General features: G+C 51.2%; 2 long non-coding RNA genes across 3 annotated transcripts, besides 1 other annotated feature; both read left to right on the plus strand.

Moving 5' to 3' along the window:
• Nucleotides 1-4,460: 4,460 nt before the first annotated feature.
• Nucleotides 4,461-7,134, plus strand: Gm52713. The gene is made up of 3 exons (XR_003955323.1): nt 4,461-5,099; nt 5,397-5,960; nt 6,619-7,134. It is a non-coding gene; the product is annotated as a predicted gene, 52713 (long non-coding RNA).
• Nucleotides 5,033-6,521: an enhancer, noted in NCBI's record as "VISTA enhancer mm318". NCBI's record gives its function as "enhancer in: heart[6/6]" and the evidence as "EXISTENCE:transgenic organism evidence [ECO:0001131][PMID:17130149]".
• A 3,484-nt stretch (nt 7,135-10,618) lies between the features above and the next one.
• Nucleotides 10,619-14,238, plus strand: Gm33187. Of its 2 annotated transcripts, XR_003955324.1 has the most exons (4): nt 10,619-10,838; nt 11,945-12,127; nt 12,624-12,990; nt 13,925-14,238. It is a non-coding gene; the product is annotated as a predicted gene, 33187 (long non-coding RNA). The 2 variants fall into 2 exon arrangements; XR_391030.1 differs by lacking the exon at nt 13,925-14,238 and having other exon boundaries at nt 12,624-13,141.
• The last annotated feature ends 2,441 nt before the right edge of the window (nt 14,239-16,679 follow it).

A 16,679-nucleotide genomic window follows, 5' to 3' on the forward strand; every position in this document is an offset into this window, starting at 1 on the left:
CACACACACACACACACACACACACAGAGAGAGAGAGAGCAAGCGCTGAGACTCACATGGTGGAAAAAGTGCCAATTACCAAAAGTTGTCCTCTGACCTCCTGCACATATACACGTGCACATACGCACATATAAAATAAATAAATACAACTTAATAAAAACAAACAAGCAAACTAAAAAAATTTAAGAAAGAAAATAAGCTTACATTCCCACATAAAAGAACCATTTTAGTTTGGAGCAAGACAAAACACAAAATGTACTGTGAAGACGTCATTTGCTAAACAATGAAGCTGGAGGCTGGTTGAGTCCTAGCTACTTGGGAAGTAGAGACAGGAGAATTGAAAGTTCAGGAGTCGGGGGCTGGAGAGATGGCTCAGAGGATAAGAGCGCTCACTGGCTGCTCTTCCGGAGGTCCTGAGTTCAATCCCAGCAACCACATGGTGGCTCACAGCCATCTGTAGCAGGAATCCAATGCACTCTTCTGAAGATAGCAACAGTATACTCACATACATGAAATAAAGAAATAAATCTTTAAAAAAAAAAAAAAGAAAGAAAGAAAGAAAGTTCAGGAGCTCCATGGGGCTCAAGAACAATATAGGCAACATAGTGAGATCCTGTCTCAAAATAAAAGGAGAAAAGAATATTTGGGGTGCATCATAGTGGTAGAGTGTTTCCCCAGGGTATGCAAGGTTCTGGGATCTATCCCCAGAAGTATGTGGGGCAGGAAGAAGAAGTAAAATGGAAATAATAATTTTTAACATTTTGTGGGTTATTTATTTTATTATTTGTTGTGTGTGGGCATCAAGCCCTGTGAGAGAGACTGGAGTTAACAGATAGTTGTGAGCGTCTTTGTGTGTTCTCCAAATAGAACCCAGGTCCTCTGCACCAGCAACAAGTGCTCTTCGTTGAGTAGCAAACTCTCTAGCCTCCATAAAATGTTTTAAAATGAAATCACGGCACTTTGATTTTATGTGCCTGTGTGGTGCTAGAGATCAGGTATTGCATGTTAGCCAGGCATTTGAGGAATGACCGAGTCTTGTACTTAGAAACTTTACAGCTTTCATCTTACAGACAAAAAGACCAAGAAAGTGGGTTTTGTAGAGTGAAGGAGCCATTGGTATTTCAAACTTTCTTCTCTGCATAAACCTGTATTTTCTAGCTGTTGGGTTTTTTGTTTTGTTTTTGTTTTTTAAGGCAGACACTTTTGGTTTTGTTGATCTTCTCTGTTGTTTCTCTCTTGACTATTCTACCCAAGAGGAACGTCCCCCACAATGGGAATTTCTGTAGGGGTCGGCCACCTTGTCCATACAGGGTCACTTGTTCTGGGTGGTCTTAGGTACATGCTTGTCTCCCTTGGGATCATCCTGGAACCAGAGCAAGCTTGGGGTCATTTTGTGGGTTCCAGCATCCCACAGGCAATTTGATCTGCCTCCAACACACAGGAAGTGAGGACAGAGGGCTTGTCCTAGTGTTGTATCTATGGGCGTTTGTGATCTGTGGGAGCTAGAAGGTGATCCCAGCATGCCGTAGCAGCGGCTAGTTCTGCAGTAGCTGATCTCCACTGACCACTCAGTCAGCACTGGGCTCAGGTCCTGCTCCCTTCCACCTCCAGCAACCCCCGATCCTCAACATCCTGCAGGTGGAGAGAAGGAAAACCAGGGCCTCTTTCCTGTGTCAAACAAGTGTGCCTGTTTGCCAACCTAGAAAGGGCAACCATGGGGCCACCACCCTCTGAGGCCCAGCAGAGGACAATGGCCAAACTCAGGAGCCCATTGATCTCGGACCTAGGCTGGAGAGGCAGGGTGAGCTCCTGGGCCCTTCTCTTGTGGAAGACCCCTATCCAACCCATTTGCCTGATAGATACAGAGTTCTAAGACAGATGGTGCAGCATTAAGAATGAGAGAGCTTCCATCCTGAGCAGCTTAGGCCCTGGAGCTGATGACATATCCAAAGCCTATGGACGGCCAATGTGGCATTCCACCAAAGGCCAGGCTGGAGGAGCTACACATGGAGCCTGGAGGAGAACATATACTAACACCCTATCCTACAGTCCCACCAGAGCCTCCTGGACCCTGTCCCTTGAAGCATGCTGTGCTGCTCTGGAATGTGCACCTAGCTGGCAATCGCCTGCCTTAGGCTCCAGACACACTAAGCTGATCACAGCACAGCTGCCGCATGCCCATGGCCTGCAGCATTCTGCCAGGCCTGAGCCCTAAGGCGAAAGCTGTGGTCCCAAGTAGCTAAAGGGTTCATGTGTAAAACATGAGGGCCCACGGCCCAGGGCTGCAGGGCAGCGGGGGCAGGGATCATGGCAGAAACAGTGCATCCCCCATCCCTGTCACCCTCTGTCACCCTTTGCTGTTGCAGTGCCTGACATGTGGGCAGCAGCAGCAGCACGGTTCCCTGTCACTTAAAGGTTTCGTCTGCTTCTCCAACAGTTAAGGCCACTTCTCAATGCCTCTCCCAGGCCCCAAAGCTACAGTGTCGTTGGGAATCATGGTAGAACTTCATGTGCCACAATATCACCCGTCCTGGTGGCAGATTTATTTCACCCCGAGGCTCAAAGGGTAGTGTTAATGTCCATACAACACGCTAAGCATTCGAAGACGCTAACTGGTAAGGGGCTGAGCAGTCAAGGTGAGTTGGCTTACAGGGCTCACACACCACCACCACCAAGAGGGTTCAGGGCAGGAGATATTTTCAGGGTCAGACTCCAGAGGCCGTGAGGAGACCCTACAGCAGACCCTCACCCAGACTTTTTTTTTTAAAGATTTATTTACTTATTTATTTATTTATTATATGTAAGTACACTGTAGCTGTCCTCAGACACTCCAGAAGAGGGAGTCAGATCTCATTACAGATGGTTGTAATGTGGTTGCTGGGATTTGAACTCCTGACCTTCGGAAGAACAGTCGGATGCTCTTACCCACTGAGCCATCTCACCAGCCCTCACCCAGACTTTTACACATGAAATATACCTGTCATACCTCCCAGCACTCAGGTCAGGCCCTGAGATCTTTCTCTTAAGTAGAGGGAGTCCAGCCTTCGGGCCCAGACCAAGTCTTCCTGTGAGCCCCAACACCTTCCTCTCTTCCTTCTTGCTTCTCCCCTTCGTGGGTCAGTCCCATGCTGAGCACCTAAGCAGCCCCAACTTCTTTCCACATTCCTCTTGCAGACCTAGAAATCAGGGCCTCAGACCCTCGCCAGGGGCTGCCTACCTCTCAAAATTTACCCTCCTAATAGGCTGATGAGCCAGGTCCCTCCTGAACCGTGTCCCCTCACTTTGCCTCTTATTGTCAGGGTCTGCTGACTTTCTAAGCTGTGAGCAGATAAGAGACTCTCACTACATCCCAGGGAATAGTTCAATGTCCCAGCAGAAGTTGCTAAAGTAAGGTGGTTGTCCGGAGGGCTGGGGAGATGGCTCAGCGGCTAAGAGCACTGACTGCTCTTCCAGAGGTCCTGAGTTCAATTCCCAGCAACCACATGGTGGCTCACAGCCATCTGTCATAGGATCCAATGCCCTCTTCTGGTCTCTGTCTAAAGATAGCTACAGTGTATACATATACCTAAGGTAAATAAATAATTTTTTAAAAAAAGGTTGTTCGGGTCTGCTCTAGAAGAGGACTTCTATGTGACTAACACTGAGCCTATGATCACCCTGGTCCCAAGAAAGCACCAATGCCTGCTAACACAGCCTCTTTGAAGCACCCTCCATCTTGGGACCTAAAATCCCTTTAGAGGATGATCACTAAGATGCTGTCCTGACCGCATCTTATATGTATACCTGGGTTGTAGACCTGCTCGCTACAGGAGGCCGGTAATGCTGCGCATGCCCCCAGAGAGGCAGAAAAAGCCATAAGAGAGGAAAAGTGGGGTGAGCAGGTATTGGTCTTGGAATCCAGTCCCACTAGAGCCACTCTTAGAGCAAGCATATGCTCTGGTTTAGGACCCTGAGGGGTGGAGGAGGGTCAGGAGTCACAGGGTGGCTGGGCTTAGGAAAGAGTTCTGCTGCCTGCTACCCCTCTACACCCTCTGGAGCTTCTCCATTGGAAGGCCCTGGGTAACTGAGGAGGAACTCTTTCCTCTGAATCACAGTCCTTCTGGCACCAGGCTGGTGGGGGCAGCAGGGAAGACTTGGGTCTGTGACTGCTTGGTGATCAACCATCACATCCATCCGACACACCCTACATCCCAGGCCAGCCAGAATACCAGCGCCTCATCCCATTCAGGCTCTGGGGCCCCTTCTTGCCTTCCATAGACTCAGCTTGTAGCTCTGCTGCCCTCACACCCCTGGGTTGGTGTAGCATCCTCCTCCCTGTACAGGCCCCAGGCCCCTCTCTCCTGGAAACAGGGCCTCCTCGTAAATCTGAGCCACACTTGGTTCCTGAGCAGGCCCCCTCCCGCCAGCCCGCCCTCGTGCCGTCATTTCTGGCAGGCCCTTGCAGTGAGCTCACGCGTTACATAAGGCATTCGAGCTATTTCTTGGGGGAACAGCTCCCCCTTCGTGGGGCTCCATTTACCCTCGCCCTCCTCAGCCACCAACTGCCAAGCCAAGGGAGGTCTGGGCATGAAAGGACAGACCCTGTTCAGGGAAGGAAGGGGGTGCCCCTACTCCTGCCTAAGGGGCCCCCTTGCCATCAGAAAACAGTAGTATTTGCATGAAGGACACAGGAGCCCAGATGCCCAGGACAGGGAGCTCAGAGTAGAGATACAGAAGAAAGAAGAGAGGGAGGAGGCAAGGGGGAAGTAAGGGGGGGTGAGGAAGGAAGCCGCACTCTGGGCTTCCAGGACAGCAGATAGCCACCCACCACAGGACAGACTTTTGTCTCTGCCACTCCTCCCGGAAGCTTCTTGGTCCACTTCAGGGCAACTAAGTTGTCCTAGGGCCTCAAGCTCAGTGCTACCTAGTCAGCAACTAGATTCTACTTTGGCCTTAGGTTCCTCTGGGACTCTGGGAAGCAGCTGCTTGGGGAGGCGCCCTCGGGTGCTAAGACTACCTACTGATTCCTGTGGTCCAGCCCAGAGATGCAGGGAATCCGCTCGTGCTTGCTCCTTCAACCCCACTGCTGCATTTCTGTGGCCTGGGACTTGAGGGGACCTGTAAGGACACACAGCAGACACACACACACACACACACACACACACACACACACACACGCCCTGGGGAGTGGGAGCACAACTACAGAGACATGCAAACAGTTTGCACTGGATATTTCTGAGAGCTGGGCCCTATCCCAGCTTGTTCCAGAGGGAAATCCTGGCTCATGCAAGGAAAGGGTGTTTTTCTCATATAGCCATTTTTCCTTGCTGCAACAGGGCAGTAAAAGGGCACTTGGGTCCAAGCCAAAAAGCTTGCTCTCTCACTCTCTCTCTCTCTCTTTGCCCCCAACCCTGCAGAGTCTGCCTGAGGCCAGAGTTCAGCCTTAAGGAGCAGGAAGCTGAGCTCCTTCAGCAGGCTGGCCACTTCCCCTTTCTGAGGAAGAGACACCCCAGTGGAGCAGCTTTCTATGTCCTACCAGAGGCCATATGCCTGCAGATGTCCCCAGCTGGGAGACTATCTCATACCATATTCTGAGAGGAGGCAATCTCCTAATAGTACCAGAGACACCTAGATCACAAGCCCGGTGGGTGACAGAGGCCTGGAAGTACCATGGCCCCTCTCATTAGTTTCCAGGATGGAGTCTCTGTCCTCGTGAGCAAGAGAACTTGTATTCCTTTCTCTTTTCAGACTCTGATTCTTGGAACTTACACCCTCTTGGGTTTGCTATTTTTACCCACCCTGAGCCTTCCGGTCTCCATGGCGACGCCTCCAAACAGCAGATTCCAGGCGGCAATGACGTCACCTTTCCCTTTCCTGCCGCCCAGGCCTCTAGGCGCTGCTGCTTGGGGCCCAGGGGCTGCAAGGCTTCCCTGGGCCCCGTTCTGTGCCCCCACAGAGCAGCCCCAAGCCAAGACTCCAAGGTCTGTGGACCACAGCTGGTTCTCTCTACTTCCTGCTGGCCCAATGGTTGGGACCCCGGGGAAAAGCGTCCATCCTTCTCCATGCCCCTTGGAGTGGTTCTGCCAGAGCCCCTTGGCAGAGGGCACCGGCCCAGGGGAGGTGACCCAGAAGCAGCCGCCCTCCCACTCTGGGCTCTCTGCCATGCCGGCTGCCCTGTTCTACTGAGCTGCCGCAGGCCCTAGTGGCTGGAGAGGAAGGGGCTGGCCGGCGCCAGCCTGCAGTCTGTCTGGCCTGGGAAGCTCCCCATGGCCCCTGCATCAGAAGCCAGTTCCCAAGAGAGGCAGCTACCTCAGCGGGGGGCTGAGGAGCCCACAGACTTGTGGGAAGCCAGAGTGGGAAACAGCCTACTAGCTGGCCTGCCAGGAGCTTGCAGGGGTGTACATGTACATTCAACCCCCTCAAGAGAGGGGAAAAACAGGTCACCCTGCAGGGCCCCATCCCAACCCTAGGCCCTGGCCAGGCTCTCCTCACAGCCCAGGTCTCCCATAGTCAGCCTGCCTCTGTCAGGGGCTACCATTTTCCCTAGCTGGAGCCCTCTCAGGCCAGACTGAGAACAGGGACCCCTGTGATCCAGAAAAGGTAAGAAAATAGACCTCTTGCCTTCTCTGTTCCCCGTAGGAAGAGAAAGAACATCATGTCTTACTATGGCTCAGACATTTACTGAAGGAACTGAGACAGTTTTCCTGTGCCTGGGGGCTGCGGATGTGTAGGTGAGGACTGGCCTACCGTGAAGCGATGGTTTCTTCCCCAGCACCTTGTAAAGCGGGTTTGGTGGCATGAGCCTATAATCCCAGCTCTCAGGAGGTAGAGACAGGAAGATCAGAAGCTCAAAATTGTCTTTGGCTTTATAGTGAATTTGAAGCCAGTCTGAGCTACACAATACCCTCTCTCAAAAAGTAAATAAAAAGAATGGACAGTCCGAGAGTTCTGCGTCCCTCTCTGTACCCAGAGGGGCTTTGTCAATCCAAGAGCCCCACTCACTCTAGACGTGTTTCCTACCACCTCCCCTGAGGACCCCCAAAAGGCTCGCTTGCTCTCTCCTGCAGCCCTCATGGTTCTGACTGACCCCTGATCTATCCTTACCACCAAAATCAGGGTTAGGAAACTAGAAAAGTAGCCAACACAGCTGTAAGATTCACCGTTAGAGCCCTAGTATGGGGTCCTGCTGCACCCTGATAGAAGACAATCCTGAGGGAGCTAGGGAGGGACTGAAAGAAGTGGTTTCTAGACTCACATTCCTGCCTGATTCCAGGTATGAAGTCCCAACTCGCCTCTATCTGACATCGACAGGCACAACCACAGGTCTGGGCAGGAGGCAGGCAGGTGGGTGGCGGTCTCCAGAGCCCCACACAAACCTAGTCACCAACCAGGTGTGCAGAGCGTTCAGCTGGTGGGTCTTTCCAGCCAGCCTGGCGCTTGGGAGCCCTGTCCTAAGGCTGTATCCAAGGTGAAGTGCCAGGGAAGAGGCCTCTTGAGACAGGCTTAGAGAGCCAGTGAGGGTCTGGGTAGCTGAGCCAGGTGGTTCGACTCTCAGGAGTAGAAGTGGCTAATGTGAAGAAGGAACTTCACATTTGTGGTTTGTCTGAGAGAGTGCCCACTCCAGCCTCTCTCTAGACATCAGACAGGAAGGAGGCCAGAGACTCGTGGGGAGCAGTGAGCAGAGAAAGGGGCTTCCCATTGCGGGTGTCGGGTTCACAGATGAACGCTTCCAGGATGAAATACAGGGTCACGCTTCATCAACCCTGTGGGTAACCTGTCAGTTTGGGGCTTTTATGCGAGGCCTCCTGGGTCGTAATGTCCTGTCCAGTTCTTCTCTTCTACCCTAGGTGTACTGAGCCTGTTCCACCTGAGTCTTGCAGGGATATCGATCCTTTGGGTAGACCCCAGACCAGATCAGAATGTGGAGTTAGAAGGATTGGGGTGTTGAGTCTGGAGTGGAAGGTTCATTCCTAAGTTCATCTGGCCCATGCTCCAAAATGGGTGAAGGGTGGGCATTCCAGGTAGGCACAATAGCAGACAAAAAGACATTGAGGCAAGGGAGCATTTGGTCCCTGTGTGGCTCATGCAGGAGAATGGGAGGCAGGGTGGTCAAGAAGGAAATATGAGTTGGTTAGTCAGTCAATATAGTTTTACTCCCTGGGAGACCTGGGTCTGAATGAGCACCATATTGGATTTCACTCCCCCAAACCATAGCCTTAGTGGACAGGGTGAGTGGAGAGAGTGGGAGTCAGGTCCCCATGCCTACCAATTACTGGGGCTTCCAAGGTACTTGAACCAACACACCCTCATGCATCCACTTTCCAGTCAGGAAAACCAAGGGGTAATGGAGAAATTATGTGAGGCGGACAAAGCTGTTTTTCCTGAACATTTTGTTCCCAGCTCTGCCCCTATCCTGGCATGAGGCTAGAATGGGCAGCTAAGGGGAAGGCCTTCATCTGGCCAGCTCAAGCCCCTCTGGGGCCCCTGACTGACTCCTCCTCCTTTGCCCATGGAACCACTGCCCACCGACCTGCAGGATCTGCAGAACGGAGGGCGGGGGTTCATCAAGCAGGCCCCTTAGCAACTCAAAGAGGAGGACAGGGGCTGAAGGATCTGGGGTGTACCCCCTTGCCTCACGACCAACAGTTCTGGGGTCTTCCAAGGCTTCAGGACTGGCATCTGCCTCCACCCAGCACCTCTCAGAGACTAGTCCACGTCCAGGCTTAGCGCTGCTCGGCAGGCTCCCATCTCCATGAGTAATATTTAACTTGGAAGGGCCCTGGGACAACTGCAGGGAGAAGTTAATAACAAGTTTGGATTGCAGTCTGCTTGCCAGGAGAGGAGGGAGGGAGAGGCATAAAGAGAGGACAGAGTGGAGGGGTAGAAAGGAGGGCAGGCAGCAGGGCATAGAGACGGGCTCCACACATGGCTCAGGCCAGAGAATTCAGGGATGTGGTCTGAGGGTAGCCAAGGGCCCAGGGTCACAAGATCATTTTACCTCGGGAGTAAGAACTGTAAGGCCAAGTAGTGGTTAGACACACACTGGACATGTGGGTGAACCTACCAAGCCTTAGTTCCCCCTGCAGAAACCACCTTGGATTAAAGTCTGGGAAGCTTGTTCTGGGCAAAGACCACGACACTATTGCCGCTGTCACCACCATAACTCTACTCCTGCACACACACCACACACACATACCACTACCACCACCATCACCATCACACACACACACACACACCACATACCAACACACACACACACACACACACACACACACACACACACACCACACCACACACATAGCACACACACCACACACACATACCACTACCACCACCATCACACACACACACCACATACCAACACACACACACACACCCAACACACACACACACACCACACACACATACCACTACCACCACCATCACCATCACACACACACCACATACCAATACACACACACCACACCACACACATAGCACACACACCACACACATACACTCACACACACACACCCAACACACACACACACACACACACACACACTCACACACACACGCCCAACACACACACACCACACACACATACACTCACACACACACACACACACACACACACACCACACACACCCAACACACACACACACACACACACACACACCACACACACATACACTCACACACACACACCCAACACACACACACACACCCCTCCATGTAACTCTGAGGCTCCAACCCAAGGTTGGAAAATCCACCAGGCTGGATTAAGAATGAGTTTCCATGCTGAGGGTGGGGAGCTGGGGAGAGTAAGATCAGAGCTAGCACAGGCTTTCTCCACACAAAGACTGCCTCCTGCAGGGGGCCAGCACGTTCAGGGTCGACCACCGCAGACCTGGGCTGTAAAATGCTATGGCTGTATGCCTTCACTTATCACAGGAAACAGTAAGGATATTCCTGGGGGCGGGGACTGCTGCATTAGTGTTCTGACACCTGCCTGGCATAATGTACCCCCAAAACGCAGAAGAGGAGAGAAAGTTGGAGGCCAGGCCAGGCTGGCATCAGGTGACTGCAGGGGAGAGAAAGGATGGGCTACGGTCAGGAGTGCCAGGCTTTTCTGACTACAGCCAGACTCCCATAGAGACCCAGGAGCCCCTTCCTGGCATTAGGTGCTTTCTTATTCAGAAAAGAGGAGAGAGGCCTGGATCACTTTCCAGCCTCCACAATACCCCAGTGGCTAATGCTGAAGGCCCTTCCCGAAAGGACCAGGAGCAGGCTGCCCTGGGTCTCTGGACCACTTGGGCTTGGACCAGCACACCCCGGTTCTTCCAGCAGCCTCATAATTTTTGGTTTTAGTCCCATCCTGCCTCATTCCCACATACTCACTTCTATTCCAGAGAGTGGCAAACCAATGGGTTTTCATTTTCTGTTTGTTTGTTTGGTTGGTTTTTCAAGACAGGGTCTCTCTGTGTAGCCCTGGCTGTCCTGGAACTCAGGGTGGTTTTGAACTCACCTGCCTCTGCCTCCAGAATGCTGGGATTAAAGGCATGTGCCACCATGTCCAGCCCTAAATCTATGTGTTTGAATGACATTGTTTTTCACCAATGTGTACTTTTACCGGGAAAAGAATTTCCTCATGCCCCCGGATCTTGGGAACACTGGTGATTTGTTAGTGGCATCTTCAGGTAGATGCGGTGACTTTACCCAGGCCGGGGATGCTCTGAGACACTCCGAGAGCCTCCATGTGATAAAGTCACGCCCACAGAATGGGAGATGCCTTGTGACTCTTTTACCACTCCTGGTATCTGCAACAGTTTGTTCCTGAAAGTTGAACTCCTCTGTCTTCAACTCCACAGCCTGGAAAGGTGGGTCTCGGTCATATCAGAACCTCCCTGAGCCAGAAAAGGGTTGGACAAGTAAGGCCTTCACATGTTCTGTCCTTTCCTTTCCTTTCCTTTCCTTTCCTTTCCTTTCCTTTCCTTTCCTTTCCTTTCCTTTCCTTCCCTTCCCTTCCCTTCCCTTCCCTTCCCTTCCCTTCCCTTCCCTTCCCTCCCCTCCCCTCCCCTCCCCTCCCCTCCCCTCCCCTCCCCTCTCCTCTCCTCTCCTCTCCTCTCCTCTCTTTTCTTTTCTTTTCTTTTCTTTTCTTTTCTTTTCTTTTCTTTTCTTTTCTTTTCTTTTTCGAGACAGGGTTTCTCTGTATAGCCCTGGCTGTCCTGGAACTCACTCTGTAGACCAGGCTGTTCTTGAACTCAGAAATCTGCCTGCCTCTGACTCCCAGTGCTGGGATTAAAGGCGTGCGCCGCACGTTATTTCTTAAGGGAAAAATCAGCTCCTACCATCAGATCACACAAACGTAGAGGACTAGAGAACTCAGGGAAGGTGGGCTGCAGGCCGACTTCTTCTGTGGCTCTGAACAGAGTCCTCCACATATTAATGTGGCATTTCTGGGTACAGGGAGATTCCCCAGACCTCCCAGCATCCATTCAGAATAATGAGCCCCCACCTCTGACCACTGCACCCAGGTGGGAGCCCCTCATCTTTCCAGTCTGTAGAGATCACTGGTATTCTATTTTTTTTTTCCATTTTTTATTAGGTATTTAGCTCATTTACATTTCCAATGCTATACCAAAAGTCCCCCATATCCACCCACCCCCACTCCCCTGCCCACCCACTCCCCCTTTTTGGCCCTGGTGTTCCCCTGTACTGGGGCATATAAAGTTTGCAAGTCCAATGGGCCTCTCACTGGAATTCTAATAGGTGACACTTAGTGCCAGCTTTGAAATATGTCCAGGCCAGCCTGAGTTTCATTCTATAAGCAAATCACATTGTATTCTCAAAACCTAGAGTGAACAAAAGCAAGCATAAGAACAGGTTCATAATTTGTACAGGGTTGCTTTTATGTCAGGCACTATGTTCAGCTGCACACCATAATTGACGCTAACTTCACCTACCTTTTTTTATCTTTCCATAGGCGGCTATGCTAAATTTAACATGACCTATCTGTGCTTTCCATTTTACTGTGAGGGTGTCTTCGGAGCACTTTTGACTGCGAAATGTCCGAGCAAGAAGAAGCTGGATTCAGATGTTGGAACTCAAGGAAATTAGTGCTGCTAGGTCTTACAGTATGATGAACTGCCCCGGCAGGTGATCTGAGGTGTGCAGGGATCTACCCAGAAGACAGGAGCGGGGTGTGGCCCGGAGATGGAGCTGTTGAGGAAGGGCGGAGCATGGGAGAGGCAGAGCATAGGAGGCTCTGGAAAAGAGAGAGGTTCCAGAGGCTCTGGCAAGGCAGCAGATGGGCAAAGGCAGGCATTGAGTGCAGGACGCAGGAGAGGTTGACTGAACTGCAAAACCTGGCCAGCCAACAGAAGGCAGCACCAACAGGTGACTAGCAGATAGAGGCTGGCCAAGGCTGCCCGGCTCAGTGCCTCTTTCCGGTGGTGCACACCCTGCAGGGTGTCCCAGGCCATTTTAGTTGCTGATCCAAAAAAGGCTGGGCAATGGGAACAAGGCAGCGGATACATCTTTCACACCTGCTGAACGCTCACCAACTCGTCAACACTGGGCAGTGGGCAGATTCCTAAGAGGAGACAGGGCCTCCTGAAGTCCAGGGTATGCAGGATTTCTAAGTCTCTGCTCTTTTGCCCTAGGGCAAAAGAGTGCTTCCACCTCCTGTACCCAGGTAGACTCACTACCTGGGTGTAGAGAAGCTATTTCGGGAGCTGATTGTCCCCATTGGCTGTCCTAGAGCGGAATGGGGTCCTTCCAAAGAGGAACAAGGACAGCCTCCACCACAAGTTCATTCAGTGTGTGCCAGGATGGCAGGCTACAGCCAGAACCCAGCACGGGGTCACAGCACTGACAGAATCAACGGCATGCCAGGAACCCAGGCTTGGAGACACTGAAGGACACCAGCCTGTGACCTGGCTGCAGAGGTGGTGGACTGTGAACATGAGGAATTGCTTAGCTTGGCTGTCTCTGGAAGATGACAAGAGGTGGCTAGGCACAGGAGCAGAGGTGAGTCCTCTCCTCAAGTTGTGGAAGTTTCTTCCACAACCTGGGAAGCGGCTCATAAAACATGCCCAGATGCCAAGATCCAGCCACACAGGCTACCTAACCTTGTAGTTAGAGTTTCTATTGCTATGATAAAACCCACGTGGAAAAGCAACCGGGTGTCTATGTGTGTGTGTGTGTTGGGGGGGGATTATTTCACTTTGCAGCTGGTAGGTAGTCCATCATCCAGAGCAGTCAAAACAGGAATTCAAGACAGGTCCACAGAGGCAAAAACTGAAGCAGAAGTTACAGAGGAGCAGTGCTTACTGGCTTGCTCCTTATGGCTTACTCAGTCTGCTTTCTCATCGTATCTGGGACAACCAGCCCAGGAGGAAGACCTACCATAGTGAGCTAGACCCCCTACATCAATCATCAATTAAACAAAACAATCAAAAAAATGTTCCTAATGACCTATCTGGTGGGGGCATTTTCTCAGTTGAGGGTTTCCCTTCCCAAATGACTCTAGCTTGTGTCAAGTTGACTGAAGTGGAAACTTAAGGGTTCTTTGGAAAGTCATTTGTACTGAATAGTGTTTTTGCTAAAGCAGACACGTGAAGGAATGTTTCGCTGAAGCAGACCCATAGTTGAGTTCCTTCTGTTGGGACTCCATAGAGAGAAATGCACCAAAAAACTTCTGGTGGTGTGTTCACGGCTTCTAGCTGCTTCTGTGGACTCGGGCCGATTGGTAGAGCAATGTCAGCTGAGACAGACTCACTCACGTGAAATTTTGCTAAGACAGACTCACTGCCGAGGCAAGACACGTGGTGAGAACAGATGATGTTTGGAGGGAGTATAAATAGGACTCAACAGACAGTGGCAGAGTCCTGGCTTGCTTGCTTATAGAGCTGGTTGCACACTGCTTCTTCGGCTCGGGTCTTCAATGATCTTCACTTTGTAGAGAGAGGCACAGCCGAGAACTTCTCCTGGTGTTCCTGGTCGTCTTGGTTGTTCCCGATGACTGGTGCTGATTCAGCTGAGGTCTGGCTGTTCCTGCTAGGTCCTGCCACAACCGCTGCTATCCCGACACAATTGAACTGGGTTGCTGGTGTATCCGTGAAGTGTTTGTAAGTGGAGCAAGTTGCCACTGCTGATCTGTGAACTGAACTGCTGGTTTCCTGACAATGTGGATGGGATTTTCTCTAAAGAATCATTTCTAAACAGGTTCACTTCCCCCATATCCTTTCTTTTCCACTACCTCTGGTGGGTGGCTGCTGGGCTAGAAGGGAGGTTAAAGTGTTAAGAACCATCATTAAAAGTAGACTTTGAAAAAAACTAAAGTTATAGTTGCCCTAAACCTATCCAGAACACCTTGGTTGGTCTTCCAGGATGGAGACTATTCTCTGCAGCTAGAGAGAGCTACTTTGTCTCCTGACTGCTGATACCCAGCAGGACATCGCTCATTGCTTATAAGCTGGGAAGACCTGGCTTCATAGCCAGTTTGACCAGTCACTGCCATGTGCCCTATGTCCTGCGGTATATGCCTTGGGCCTTAGTTGGACCTGTCTGTACATGTATCATCAGTCAACAGCACCTTCATAATAGGGTTGGCTACGGTGAGGCACAGTGGTTTTTTTTTTGTTTGTTTGTTTTTTGTTTTTTGTTTTTGACAAGAGCAAAATGGGTGTGGTGAGGGCTGAGGTCCCATGGGACAGGGCACATAGGAGGTGGCTCAAAAAGGATAGACCCAGAAGCCACTCCCACTCTGGCATGTCCCACTGCTCAGGCCCCAGATGCACACTGTTGCCATTTTGAGGAATCAGGTACTGTCCCTACCTCCAGCCCAGGCAGAGTCTTGGGGGCATAGGCCAGCTCCAAATCTGGGAGGAAAGGCACTGCTTATACCCATCACTGACGGGTTGGGTGGGCAGGGCAGTTCCAGGTTGACCTGAGAGAGAATAGCCATGCTGAATGAGACTGGCTATAAATACAGGTTATCTACACAGGCATGGCTGCCAGGAATACCTGACTTAGCCATGTCTCAGTCGGCAAAGTGGCCTGTAGTGCACCAATCTGTAAGGAGAGCTGGCCTTGCCATGCACAGCCTATGCAAGAGAAAGAGCAGTAAATTGGAAATCAGCGTTGCTCCTGTCCCATAGAGATACGAGGGTGCTGCTGTCTCCATTGAGGGCTGCCTACAGTCCTAGCCAGATAGGAACTGTGCATAGGCCCACATAGGAAGCCCAAATGCTTTCTATCTCAGCAGTACCCTACATAGAAGTAGGGTGCCATGGACCTGATAGTCTTGGTGCTATAGTTTCAGAGTAAAACACAGAAGGCAACCTGGGAGAAAGAAGGCACTTCCTTGGGCACTGGGAAGACAGGAGGCTGAGGACACACATGGTAATATCTGGGATCAAGGCTCGAGAGTCCGGCAGTGCTCAGGTTTTACTGGAACAACCCTAAATAAGCCTGAGTCTCCAGTCTACAAGGAGCACAACGGTGGGGAATTATCAAAATTTGGGCCAAGAGATTGGAGATATTGCTCAGAAAAGTACCTGCTGCACAAACATAAAAAAACAAACAAACAAAAAGAAACACCCAAGTTTGATTCCCAAAACCTGTCTAAAAAAGATAGGCACACTTGTAATTCCAGCACCAGGAGGTAGAGACAGCTGGATTTTGGGGTTCACTGGCCAGCCAGCCTAGCCTAACTGGTGAATTCAGTCCCATTGTCACAGGGAATACGGTGGACAGAGGCTGAGGAATGACTCTTGCGATCGACCTCTGCCTTGACAAGTATATACACATATATGGAAACACACACATAAACACATACACAAGCATGCTCACACTAATTGAGCCAAATACCTTTCAGATCTTTTTGTTTTGTTACTTCTATAACATACAGTTCTTCCAGGTGAGCAAACACAAGACAGTACACACCTCCCCCACCCAGCGTTTTGGTTTCTTCTGGAAAGTGCTTTTAAGCCCAGAAAAGTTGCTCCTGTCCTTGTAGCCCTGGATCTCAGGAGCCTGCACTGTGTAGCCCACCTGCTTGATTTTCCAGTGCAAGCAGAATTCAGAGTGTGTGTTACGTCCTGCCTCGTGAAAGACTCGGAGCGGTACAGACTGTGTGGTGGGGGTGAAGCTCACTAGAGAAGCATGCCTTGAGTTCTATCCCCAGGGGTAAGAGGACAAAACAAAACAAAAGTTAAAATGTAGCCGGGACACAGCCTGAAACAGATGGCTCTGGTAAACACTACCCACAATTTGTTTACCTCAGATGCTTTTTAAACCTGTATCCACCTGGCTGAGGGGCCCAGAAGGTTAAGAGACCTCTGGCATCTGGGTCAAGGGCCTTCCCATGTGCAGGTTTCCTGTAAATGCTGTTGGATCCGGGTCAAAGCTGACTCTGTGGAAGCTGAGAAACCACAGCCTCCCTGGGGAGTCCCCTGGGGCTCCCACTCACCCCATAACACCAGGAAAGTTTGGTTTCTGCTTGACTTATTGTCTCCACAGGAGGGGCCCCAAGTTTTCCCCCTTTCTGCCACCCTGCTCTCTATGGCTCTGTCCCTCTTTCTGCTATGTCTGTGACCGTGTGGTCCCTCTGAAGCTCTGGGCACAGCTAGGGCACAGTACACAGAACTGCCCTCTGGAAGTTGCCCTATGGTTGCGCTTCAGGAAAACCTAGAAGGGCATTGGGGGGCAGGGCT

The sequence above is a fragment of the Mus musculus genome, chromosome 4 (assembly GCF_000001635.26).
Source record: "Mus musculus strain C57BL/6J chromosome 4, GRCm38.p6 C57BL/6J".
Taxonomy (NCBI): Eukaryota; Metazoa; Chordata; class Mammalia; order Rodentia; family Muridae; genus Mus; species Mus musculus.